This window comes from Tachypleus tridentatus, chromosome 6, assembly GCF_004210375.1.
Source record: "Tachypleus tridentatus isolate NWPU-2018 chromosome 6, ASM421037v1, whole genome shotgun sequence".
In the NCBI taxonomy this organism is placed as follows: Eukaryota; Metazoa; Arthropoda; class Merostomata; order Xiphosura; family Limulidae; genus Tachypleus; species Tachypleus tridentatus.
This window is the reverse complement of record NC_134830.1, coordinates 49858973-49871003: the sequence shown is the minus strand read 5'-3', so window position 1 is coordinate 49871003 and position 12031 is coordinate 49858973. Positions and strand designations below refer to the sequence as shown.

Here is a 12031-nt window from a genome sequence, read left to right as displayed (position 1 = left end):
CTGTGTTCCACCGCTTACATTGTCACTATTTTGTTTTATTAGAAAGCATCTGTAAGATAAATAGGGAGGTTTTTTTTCTGAGTTCTACACATATTTCTAGAGTTATTTCATGTTTCGAAAAATCCTTAAGTTTCATAATATAAGATTTCCAATTAGTTAGTTTGTTTGTTTTTTGAATTTCGCACAAAGCTACTCGAGGGCTATCTGTGCTAGCCGTCCCTAATTTAGCAGTGTAAGACTAGAAGGAAGGCAGCTAGTCACCACCACCCACCGCCAACTCTTGGGCTACTCTTTTACCAACGAATAATGGGATTGACCGTCACATTATAACGTCCCCACAGCTGAAAGGGCAAGCATGTTTGGCGCGACGGGGACTTCCAATCAGTAACTAAGTGGTAAGCCTGGGTGCTTACAATGCTATACATCGGGTTTCGATACTCAAATTGAGCTGAACATAGATGTGCCATTGTGCATATTTCGTAAACACCACAGCAGTATGCTGTCGATACAATATTAGATCAATAGTTTTATTCTAGTGTGCCACCCCCAGTGGCTCAGCGGTATGTCTGCGGACTTACAACGCCAAAAACCGGGTATCGATACCTGTGGTTAGCAGAGCGCAGACAGTCCATTGAGAAGTTTTGTGCTTAATTCGAAAACAACAAAAAAAAACAACATATTCTGATGTCATTCTCGAGTTTGTTGCGCCATCTAGCAGCGTATTTAGTAAGTGCAGTGTGTATGTACATCACACCTGAATGTAATTTAGTTTGGCTTGTTTTATCAAAACATTACACAGTAGATTCTCTGCGCTCTGTCCACCGTGAGGAATTTAACCCCCCGATTCTAGAGATTTAAGTCTATAAGCATGTATATATTAGATAATAACTTAAAATTCCAGTTAGTAAACTATAAGTTGTGTTAATATATAACACACGTGTGTGTGTGTGTCCGTGTGTTCTTACAGCGAAGCCACAGCAGACTATCTGCTGTGTCCACCAAGAGTATTCGAACCCATAATTTCAGCGTTGTGAATCTGTAGACCTACCACTGTCTCAGCGGGAAACTATAGCATACATATTGATACGTTGTTTGTTTGTTTTTGAATTTTCGCGCAAAGCTACACTAGGGCTATCTGTGTACGTTGCTTGTGACTGCCAAAAAAAACATAAAAAAATTGGCATTGAAATGAAACGTTAATAATTATAGCATAATGTTTGAAGTTCGTCTTTTTTTTCCATTTTCGTAAGGTTGAGGGTAGTCAAGTAAGTTTGCTTAACGGGTTACACGTTAAAAGGTTCGATGTTCGAGACTGATACCGCTGAACAGTCATTACTTTTTATTTCTTTCAAACGTCCGAACAAACTGTTCATTCTGGGTGGTTTAGCTTCTGATCAGTAGTGGAAAATTAATAAAGGTTACACCTGAAACCTTGGTGTCTTTGACCCGGACGTGTGTGTAGTAGGCGTCTTTTAGGTTGATGATTCAGGTAAGATTAGCCGTAGTTGAAGTAATGGCGGTTTCATAAACCTGCAATATCATTAACAAGGGCACTTGTTGTTGTTATTACAGCAGAAGACATTCACTAACTTATCAGTCATCCTTAGTTTCGTTTTATATATAGACTGTGGAGGCGAAACCTGTGGTATTCTGGCGCACTGATTTTCAACGAATTAGCTTAAAAATATCTTCAAGAAGGCAAATTCTGAAAATGTACTGCAGAGAATAATTTCAACACATACGGTAAAAATCAAAACCTCTATGTTTGTTGTGTTGACTTTAGCTGCTCAGGTGAGGAGGAATCTTTTTTCCACACACGACAGTAACATACCAACAAACAAAATAATAATTCTATTTCACACCAGCGCTGGACGAAGACGAGAAAAAAATTGATTTACAGCGCCAAAATAAGACAAGTACATTAAATTACGGTATACCAAAATTCAACGTTGCATTATTCTGGTGTACAGGAGAGTAAAGCTTTAATTCATACTAGTTTGTACAAGTGTCCCTATTTCTCCTTGAGACAAACTTGCCTCTTCCTAGAATAAACAAGCACAGAACCAAACTTTTATGCAATCTTTATTAAAGAAGAAGGTTTGAAAGTGTATGACCTTCAAACAACCAATATATGAAAACATCTGTACGAAAATTTAGAAAACTTACGCGAGTACATCTGAATAAAGATATATTATAAACTAGTTACAAAAGAGCGAATTCATAGCTAGAACAGCTACGAAATTATTAATTAAAAGTTACGTAGTAAATAAACCATGTTTTCTGATAGGTAGGAACAATTAGTGATGTTTATTAGTGTAAATAAAACATCTGAATATACTACTAGAAACAATGTTTAATCAAGATCTGACAACAAAATAAACGAAACAATAAAATGTGTTCGTCATCAATGTTCCTACGCTTTAAAAATTAGTCTTTGGATTTTTCTCTCTTTTGTCTCATGCAACCAAATGTATTAGTTGCTAACAAGTAAACGTGAAGAAGAAACTGTGATTCGACTTACTACTTGTCATTGGGTTATACCGGTTTTAGGGAATTTCACCCAGTGGTGTAACAAACTTTAACTTCTGACCACTGTGCTACTACTGTTTGCCCACTCACATGTTATTCACATCAGCACTGCTAATGTATGGGACCGCAGTTTCAACATTTGAATGTGAACACATTAATACTATCAACCACTACACCCTGTAAAAAAGAGAAAGGAGAAAGAGTCCGTTTAAGTTCTATTTTAAAACATTTCTTAGATTGGAATGGATCCGTAAATAAAACCGAAGAGATATACATGCGCCCCACGTGACTGGTTGATTTGTTTTGAATTTTGCTCAAAGTTACTGGAGAGAAGAAAACTAGTCTATACCATGCACCGTCAACACCTGGGTTACTCTTTACCAACGAATAGTTGGAATGACCAGACATTATGACTACGGCTGAGAGGTTGAGTATCTTGAAGAAAAAAAACTCACTTGGAATAAAAATGTATCTCAGAATGGATGGTATGGGTATTAACACTTATTGATAAGGAGAGAACAACGTTTCGACCTTCCTAGGTTAACCTGAAGATGACCTAGGAAGGCCGAAACGTTGTTCTCTGCTTATCAGTAAAAGTGTTAGTACCCATACCAGCCGTTCTGAGATACAAAGGTTGAGCATGTTCTGTAACGAAGATTTGAACCTGCGACTCACAGATTGCGAGTTGAGAGACCTTAACCATTCACATGACTGGGAGTAGCGGCCGAAACCCGCGATTTTTTGTTTTTATTTTATAACAATGACGATAAAAAATGTTATGATAAGTCGAAAGATACAATAATTGAGCATGTTCTGTAACGAAGATTCGAACCTACGACTCACAGATTGCGAGTTGAAAGACCTTAATCATTCACATGACTGGAAGTAGCGGCTGAAACTCGGGATATTTTGTTTTTATTTTATAACAATGACGATAAACAATGTTATGATAAGTCGAAAGATAAAATAACTTTGACAAAATGACTTGCACAAAAATTTTTACCTGTATTCTTTACCTGACTCTTTCTTTTACTACTAACTATACCCTTCGTCGGTAATCTTGGACTAAAGCAAATCTAAAGAATAAGACATAACAGTGGAAAGTGTATTATATGTATGGTAGACTGCGTGAGTAAAAGACATCTCAAATATCCACAGGTGTAATATTAGTTACTGTTATGCGACCATTGTACGTAACACCTGTTAACCTCACGTTTTTACCCTTATACAATGCTGGCCAAAATCTTAAGGCGAATGAACATAAAACAAAAAATATGCATTTTGCGTTGTTGGACTCAACCACTCATTTAAGTAGAGCTTGAAAGATGAAAATAAGAAAAGGGAAAATAGAAATAAAAAACCTTTTTCGCATTTAATAGGGAAAATGTGAACACTATGAAATTAGCCTAAATACTAGCTGGTCAAAAGTTTAAAACCATACTAAAAAGAAGTCCTAAACAGGGTATAAAATGCCCAACAAGAGGTTTCAGTAGTGAGTTGCACGGCCGTCATTGCGAATAACTCAAACATTCGCTTTGGCATGGTCAATATAAGCGTTTGCAGAAGGCTGGCTGAAATGCTATTTCAAGTGGTGAAGACAGCTTCACGAAGATCATGTACTGTTTGAGATTGACGTCCATTTTTACAGACTTCCCTTGCCCTCCACCCCCAAACATTTTCAATGGGGTTCAGGGCGAACATGCTGAATGATCCAAAAAAATATCGTTATTCGCCATAAAAAAAGTCCTTTGTCCTGCGGGCATTGTGGATTGCAGCGTTGTCCTGCTGAAAGATCCAGTCATTTCCACACAAGCGAGGGCCTTCAGTCAATAAGGATGCTCTCTCCAACATGCCAATATAGCCAGCTGCTGTTTGACGCCCAATCCCAATATAACCTGAAGCTCCATTGTTCCATGGAAGGAGAAAGCACCCCAGATCATGATGGAACCTCCTCCACTGTGTTGTGTAGAAAATGTCTCCGGTGGGATATCCTTATCATGCCAGTAATGTTGGAAGCCATCTGGACCATCCAGGTTAAATTTTTTCTCATCGGAGAACAAAACACTATTTCACTTTTCTACGTCCCATGTTTGGTACTTCTCACCAAAGTTTAACTGAGCTGTTTCGTGGTGTGGAAGGAGGCGTGGCCTCAGAAGACGTTTACGGTTTTTAAAGTATTTTTTTCGTAGATACCGTCTTATTGTTCTTGAGCTGCATTCTGCGTCCGTAAAGGCCTTAATCGGGTTCGACAATCGGCTGGTGTCTTCCCGGGCAACCATTCAAATCCTCCTGCTGAACGCCGACGACATTTTCTTGGGCCGACCGCTTGAAATTCTCGTTCCTCATCCCTCAAGGTCTTTTAAGAAATTTGCAACAGCAGTTTTACTACGCCCAATCTCACCAGTGATGGCACGTTGAGAGAGACCTTGCTTTTGCAGCTCGACAATTCTGCCACATTTAAACTCTATCAACTTTTTAGCCTTTGCTATGTTTTTACCCAATGTAACACAGAAGATGTCAATGGGAGATGTTGACAACGCTAATGCTTGAACACAAATGACTAAATTTCGTTACGTGTTAACCGATTAACGCTTTGTTTCAGTATGGTCTTAAACTTTTCACTAGCTAGTTATTTAGGCTAATTTCATAGTGTTCACATTTTCCCTAATAAATGCTAAAAAAATTTTTATTTTTATTTTCCCTTTTTTCGTTTTCATCTTTCGAAGCTTTACTCAAATAAGTGGTTGAGTCTAACAACGCAAAATGCATATTTTTTCTTTATGTTCATTGGCCTTAAGATTTTGGCCAGCAGTGTACCTCATAATACCGAAGGAAGTGTTTATGAACAATTTGTAAACAAAATAACCTTTTCTTACGTCTAACGTAACATTAATTGGAACTAATACCCGTTCATCTTTCACGGGATCATTATAACTAATCATAAAGGTAGCTCACTCGGGGCCCGGCATGGCCTAGCGCGTAAGGCGTGCGACTCGTAATCCTAGGGTCGCGCGTTCGCGCCCGCGTCGCGCTAAACATGCTCGCCCTCCCAGCCGTGGGGGTGTATAATGTGACGGTCAATCCCACTATTCGTTGGTAAAGAGTAGCCCAAGAGTTGGCGGTGGGTGGTGATGACTAGCTGCCTTCCCTCTAGTCTTACACTGCTAAATTAGGGACGGCTAGCACAGATAGCCCTCGAGTAGCTTTGTGCGAAATTCCTAAACAAACAAAAAACAAACAAGCTCACTCGGGTGCATATCACTCTCGTTTTTCTAACGTTTCATTAACAAAGGAAACGTCCTCTTCACGTTTCAAGTGTTGTATATTAACCATACTTTATTACCCCTCTCCCCCATATTTTTCATCCAAAGTTATGCCTCTGTAACTAATAGTTGTAATCTTTTGTTGGTGATATTGGAACTAATACATTTTGTCAGAACACGATTGTTAGCGTTTTGTACTGGCTGATCACATGAAATAATTATAAATAACTCCCGTTCACACCACACACAATGTGAGTTTATTTGTAACTGTTGCTTAATTTTGTTACATGTAGAAGTTATCGCATAACGTGACGTTCTTTACAGGTAAAACTTGTATTATCACATAACGTGACGTTCTTTACAGGTAAAACTTGTATTATCACATAACGTGATGTTCTTTACAGGTAAAACTTGTATTATCACATAACGTGATGTTCTTTTCAGATAAACCTTGTATTATCACATAACGTGATGTTCTTTACAGTTAAAACTTGCATTATCACATAACGTGATGTTCTTTACTGGTAAAGTTGTAACGTCTTATCACGTAAAATAACGTTCTTTAGTGGTAAACTTGTCACGTCGCGTCACGTTCTTTACAGGTAAAACATGTTTTATCACGTAATGTACGTTCTTTACAGATAAAACTTGTATTATCACATAACATGACGTTCTTTACTGGTAAAGCATATCCTGTCACGTGACGTGATGAACTTTACAGATATAACGTGTCTTCTCACGTAACGTGGTGTTCTTTGCAGGTAAAACATGTCTTATCATGTAATATAACGTTCATATAACGTCACATTCTATATTGGACTCAGTTGTAGATTTGGATTGAAAGTGACCTTGGCAATAAACACTTTCATTCCTTCATATGACGTTACGTTCTATATTGGACTCACTTGTAGATTTGGATGAAAAGTTACCTTCTTTGAACAAAATCTTGTCATTAAACTTTGAAGTTAGCTTTTGTGTATCAATGTAGTGTTCTTACAAAAAGTTAAAGCACAGGGTGAAACAGTAATCACTAGCCAATAATAAACATTACATATTACACTTGGAACTTCATTGTATCAGAACTTGGTTATAGATAAAACCTTCTTATATTTATTAAAACAGTGTATTAAAGAAAATATTTTTTTAAAAATGAAGTAAATGTATAGCGATGGGTGATATATATGACTTAAAAACAAACAAGGTAGTAGGGATGGTAATTCAGTACCAAGCAACTTGTATTCGTTGGTTTGAAGGATTGCTAGTAAACATCCACACATGTACTACCGTTTTGAAAAAAAGTTTTTTGTTCGCTTGTAGATATGGAAATAGTTGAAACTTAAGATACACGTCCTTCCACTTGGTAACTTTCATTGTCTTAAAGCAACATGACTATTATTACTGATTTATTAACTATCTTAAATATATGTAAAATTACTCTTAACAGACATTTCTGGAACACCAAATATTTTACCTTTCTTTTTCAGAACATGAAATACATGACGAATATTACAACTTTGATTTGAATTTCTATATACCTTCTAAATATCTCCGGGAATATGACAGCGTTAAAGAGAGGTTATAGGTTGATAGATAAAGAACTAGCAGCTGACTGGGTTTAATAATAGCAAGAAAGTGAAGTAAATAACACTGATTTAATGAATAACTGAAACTGTTCAAGTTTAGTAAACATCACTGACTTAACGAACAACTGAAACTGTTGAAGTTCAGTAAACACTGCTTTAACGAACAGTTGAAACTGTTCAAAGTTAGTAAACACTGCTTTAACGAACAGTTGAAACTGTTCAAAGTTAGTAAACAACACTGATTTAACGAACAACTGAAACTGTTCAAGTTAGTAAACAAAACTGATTTAACGAACAACTGAAAATGTTCAAGTTTAGTAAACAACGCTGATTTAACGAACAACTGAAACTGTTCAAGTTAGTAAACAAAACTGATTTAACGAACAACTGAAAATGTTCAAGTTAGTAAAGAAAACTGATTTAACGAACAACTGAAACTGTTCAAGTTAGTAAACAAAACTGATTTAACGAACAACTGAAACTGTTCAAGTTTAGTAACAAACACTGATTTAACGAACAACTGAAAATGTTCAAGTTTAGTAAACAACAATGACTTAACGAACAACTGAAACTGTTCAAGTTAGTAAACAAAACTGATTTAACGAACAACTGAAAATGTTCAAGTTAGTAAACAAAACTGATTTAACGAACAACTGAAAATGTTCAAGTTTAGTAAACAACACTGATTTAACGAACAACTGAAACTGTTTAAAACTTAAACATTTTAAAGTGTTTTCTATTTATATTTTATCCTCTTTCCTATGAAGAACTTCTTAACAGTAAAATAATTACTTTACAGGAAAGGACTCATACACCTTATTAAACGGAAAAATGTGAGATATATCTAGTGTTAAGCATTGATGATTTATATAATAAAATATTTGGTATCATACATACCTATTTGACGTAAACAAGTAATAACTTCAATATCGTATCTGTAGCTTTAAAGTTGCTACGGTCCTTTTGCTTGTGCATATGGTGGATAAGATTGTACTTAAGTTCTGAACAACCAAAAGTGTAATAACAACAGGTTTATTCAATTTTCATATTATTTATAAACCACGAAAAGACATCAAGCCATGCTTTGTGGTTGATAACGTGACGTCACAAGTACTCATCGAATAGGAGAAAAGATTTACATTACGTCAGATGGGAAGCCACCGGATGCTGAGTTTCGATTTCGGAAATGAACAGACATCGTGCAATATCTTAGCCAGTCTTAAGCATTTCTACAGGACGATGTCTTTACTAGACATGTTTCGTCTCTCTATCTATCTGTCTGGTTCTGTCGTTGAAAGTCGATGTTCAGAGTTATAATTAAAACTAGCATCTGGTAAACGTAGTTCCCTAACGCTAACAAACCTTTCGTTAAACCGAACTGAATGTTCTCTGTGTTAGAGTAAACCAGAAAAGCACAACATGGTGATATAAAGTGTCCTCGACATTTTCAGGCACGTTTTCCAAAATGAGAAAAACGTTAAAGAGAAGTAACAGTGCACAACATTATCGTGTGCCTTCTGTGCCTATCTAAAGTACAGCTAATAATCTGGAAATGCACGGAAACTAATACATATTTTATTTAGGGTTAAATATTGTGTTTAGGGTTAAAGGTGTTTCAGTGTGAAAATATTTAGAACTCGCAGTGTAAATTGACCTACAACTTGTGCCTTTGAAAATGATGCAAAAAAATAGTTCAGTACTGTTATGAATTACTAGTATGTTAGTGCAATTATATTTTAATGGAAAATAACGTTTTCAAATTAACCGCGTCGTGACTTTAACAAAATTTAAAATGTGTAAATTAAATCATGTATTCTGAAGACATTTTTAGAAGGTTGAAACATCGTTTTGTACATTTTTACTTCAAGGGGTTTTTAGTTATCACTAAATTAGATTATCTTGACGACACAAACAAACAGGTAAACTACGAAGTAGTTAATAAATACTGTATACTCTTGCAGCTTGTTAATATAAAATTGTATTTTTATAACTCAAAAACTATTTTATTTTGTTTTGCGAAGTTGCAATCTCCTGATTCTATGAACGTCTAGATTAAAAGGTTTTGTCAACAGATGGCAATACTATCGTAGCAAACATCTTAAAAGAATAGAGATTGGAATGTATGGCTTTATGCGTATTTAAAGTTGCGTCACATTTTATTAGGTTGAGGAATAATTCGTGAGCGTTTTTAAATAATTTCATTCAAGCATTACATGCAAGACTATACAATACTTCAATGCATGAACACATTACGCCCAAAACATTTATTATGATACTTTATTTCATGTAATACCTAGGTATATAGTATGCATTGTTTTAAACGAAATTGCAAGAAATTAAATGCGAAAAGCAGATGGTGTCGAAAATGCTCGATTTTGTCCACTTGACATTCCATTTAATGAGATGAAAATGAAAGCAAAAATTAAAGACATATGAAAATCAAACACACCATCTATTAGAGCAAAAAATTATCTACCAAATGACATGAAATATTTTGCGAAAGCGTTTCATTTATGAATATATTTGTTTAACTTGAAAAAATGCTCACGAATTATTCCTCAACCCAATAACAATATTAGATATATAAACCTCCTACTAAACACTGGTTTAGTAAGTTGAATTATTTTAAAGTATCTATCATTTGTTTGACGTTGATAAAATGATGAAAAACAAATCGTAGGAAAACAGTTTGTATTAAAGTCACATTGAGTTACCTACTGTTTTCACCGTGGGGAATCGAACCTCGGATTTTAGAATTGTAAATCCATAAGCTTGTCTCTTTCTCATCGAGGGGCTTGTGATAAAGTAAAGAATAAGATAAATATAATTTTGTGTATTTCGTACTTTTTGCCACTAGCTGGCGTTTATATCAATGACGTGTTTGTTTTTTGAAATTCGCGCAAAGCTACAGAAGATCTATTTGCGCTAGCCATCTGTAATTTAGCAGTGTAAGGCTAGAGGAAAGGCAGCTAGTCATCACCAACTCTTCGATTGCTCTTTTACCAATGAATAGTGGGATTAACCGTAACATTATAACGCCCGCACGGGTGCTAGGGCGAGCATGTTTGGTGCGACGGGGATTCGAACCTGCGGCCCTCGAATTACGAGTCGTGTGCTTTAACCTCCTATGATGTGTGTGTAGCTTAATTATATGCCTGCTACTTTACTTATAAATAAATATTCATTGATACGGCAACGCAGTGCAATATCCACACGAGAGCATATTACAGTAACAATGCATTATTGTCGATTTCCACATATAACAATCTGTTATTTCCAACACTGTTCACGGCTAACAATGTATCAAATTTTATGTCTACAAGTAAAAAATGTATAAAACCACCGAACACTTTAAACCCAGTCGTTCTTATCAGTCCCGCATGGCCAGGTGGCGCTCGGCTCTCTTAATCTGAGGGTTGTGGGTTTGAATTCCCGTCACACCAAACATACTCGCCCTTTCGGCAGTAGTGGCGTTATGAAGTTACAGTCAACCCACTATTCATTGGTAAAAGGGTAGCCCTCCCTCTAGCCTTAAACTGCTAAACTGGGGACACCTGGCGCAGATATCTCTCATGTGGCTTGACGAGAAATTCAAATTACAAACCTTATCAAACTAAACGTGATCATGTTGCTGATAAAACATCCCCATGAAAGTATGTCGACATATATCTACAATACCTTCCTTGAAAACGTAATTAAAACGGTATTGTGACATTTAAAAATCATTTTAATGTAATGATATTTTAAATTCTGCATTTTACATTCACATGAAGATATCTTGGGATACTGTTTGCACAATTCTAGTTTTATTTTGTTCACCCACAGTCCTGTTTTAAGATGAAGTTTTCTAACATCTCTACATAGTCGTGAAGTCAAGGTCGTATAAAGAAGGAAACTTACTTTGTTTAATTAGATATGTTGGATTACTAAGGGAGGGTCCGCCGCTGGTACAGCACTATATCTACGAATTTACAACGCTAAAGTCGGGGGTTCGATTCCCCTCGGTGGACTCATCAGATAGCCCCATGTGGCTTTGCGATAAAAAAAAAACATATACTAAGAAAAGTATCTGGAATAAACATGTTCAAATCCTAGGATTACACAAAAGTAATTAACAGAGTCGGCGGGAGGTGCTCTAGTTGCCTTCCCTTTAGTCTGTCAGTTCAAAATTAGGGACGTCTAGGCGCAGACAGCCTTATGATATATTTGCGTGAAATTTGTAAAATAAACCCTAAAACAATCCTTTTATGTTCAAATCCTTTATTTTTATAGGAAATTTACACTTTATTATAACACTCAAGTGAAGAACGTTTCTTAGAACAAAATTAATATAATAAAAGTTACCTCCTCTTGTCTTCAACATTAATATATATAAACTCATTTCAAGAGTTCGAATTAAGTGGACGACTGTTTCTTCAGAGTTTTTAACAACTTTAATAGATGGCGTCTTTTCGTTTGTTTTCTTTAATCTGCTTACCGTTCTACAGCACATACTATGACAGGGTATTACTTACTAATAATGGCACTCATTCTCTCACTTCGTCTGCTGTCTTTTGCCGACAAACATTAGACATTGTGTTGTTTCGTTTCTTATTTTCCAGGTCAGTTTTCTTTCTTTTCTCTTCTTTACCTACAACTAACAAATTCATAATTTTA

General features: G+C 35.9%; 1 protein-coding gene across 1 annotated transcript in view; it reads right to left on the bottom strand.

Moving 5' to 3' along the window:
• The window catches only part of LOC143252454 (dual oxidase maturation factor 2-like), a 70896-nt gene extending 62486 nt beyond the window's left edge, over nt 1-8410 (bottom strand). The window contains exon 1 of the mRNA XM_076504584.1: nt 8273-8410. The gene's annotated coding sequence lies outside the window, so the exon portion shown is untranslated. The remainder of the gene's footprint in view (nt 1-8272) is intronic.
• Nucleotides 8411-12031: the final 3621 nt, after the last annotated feature.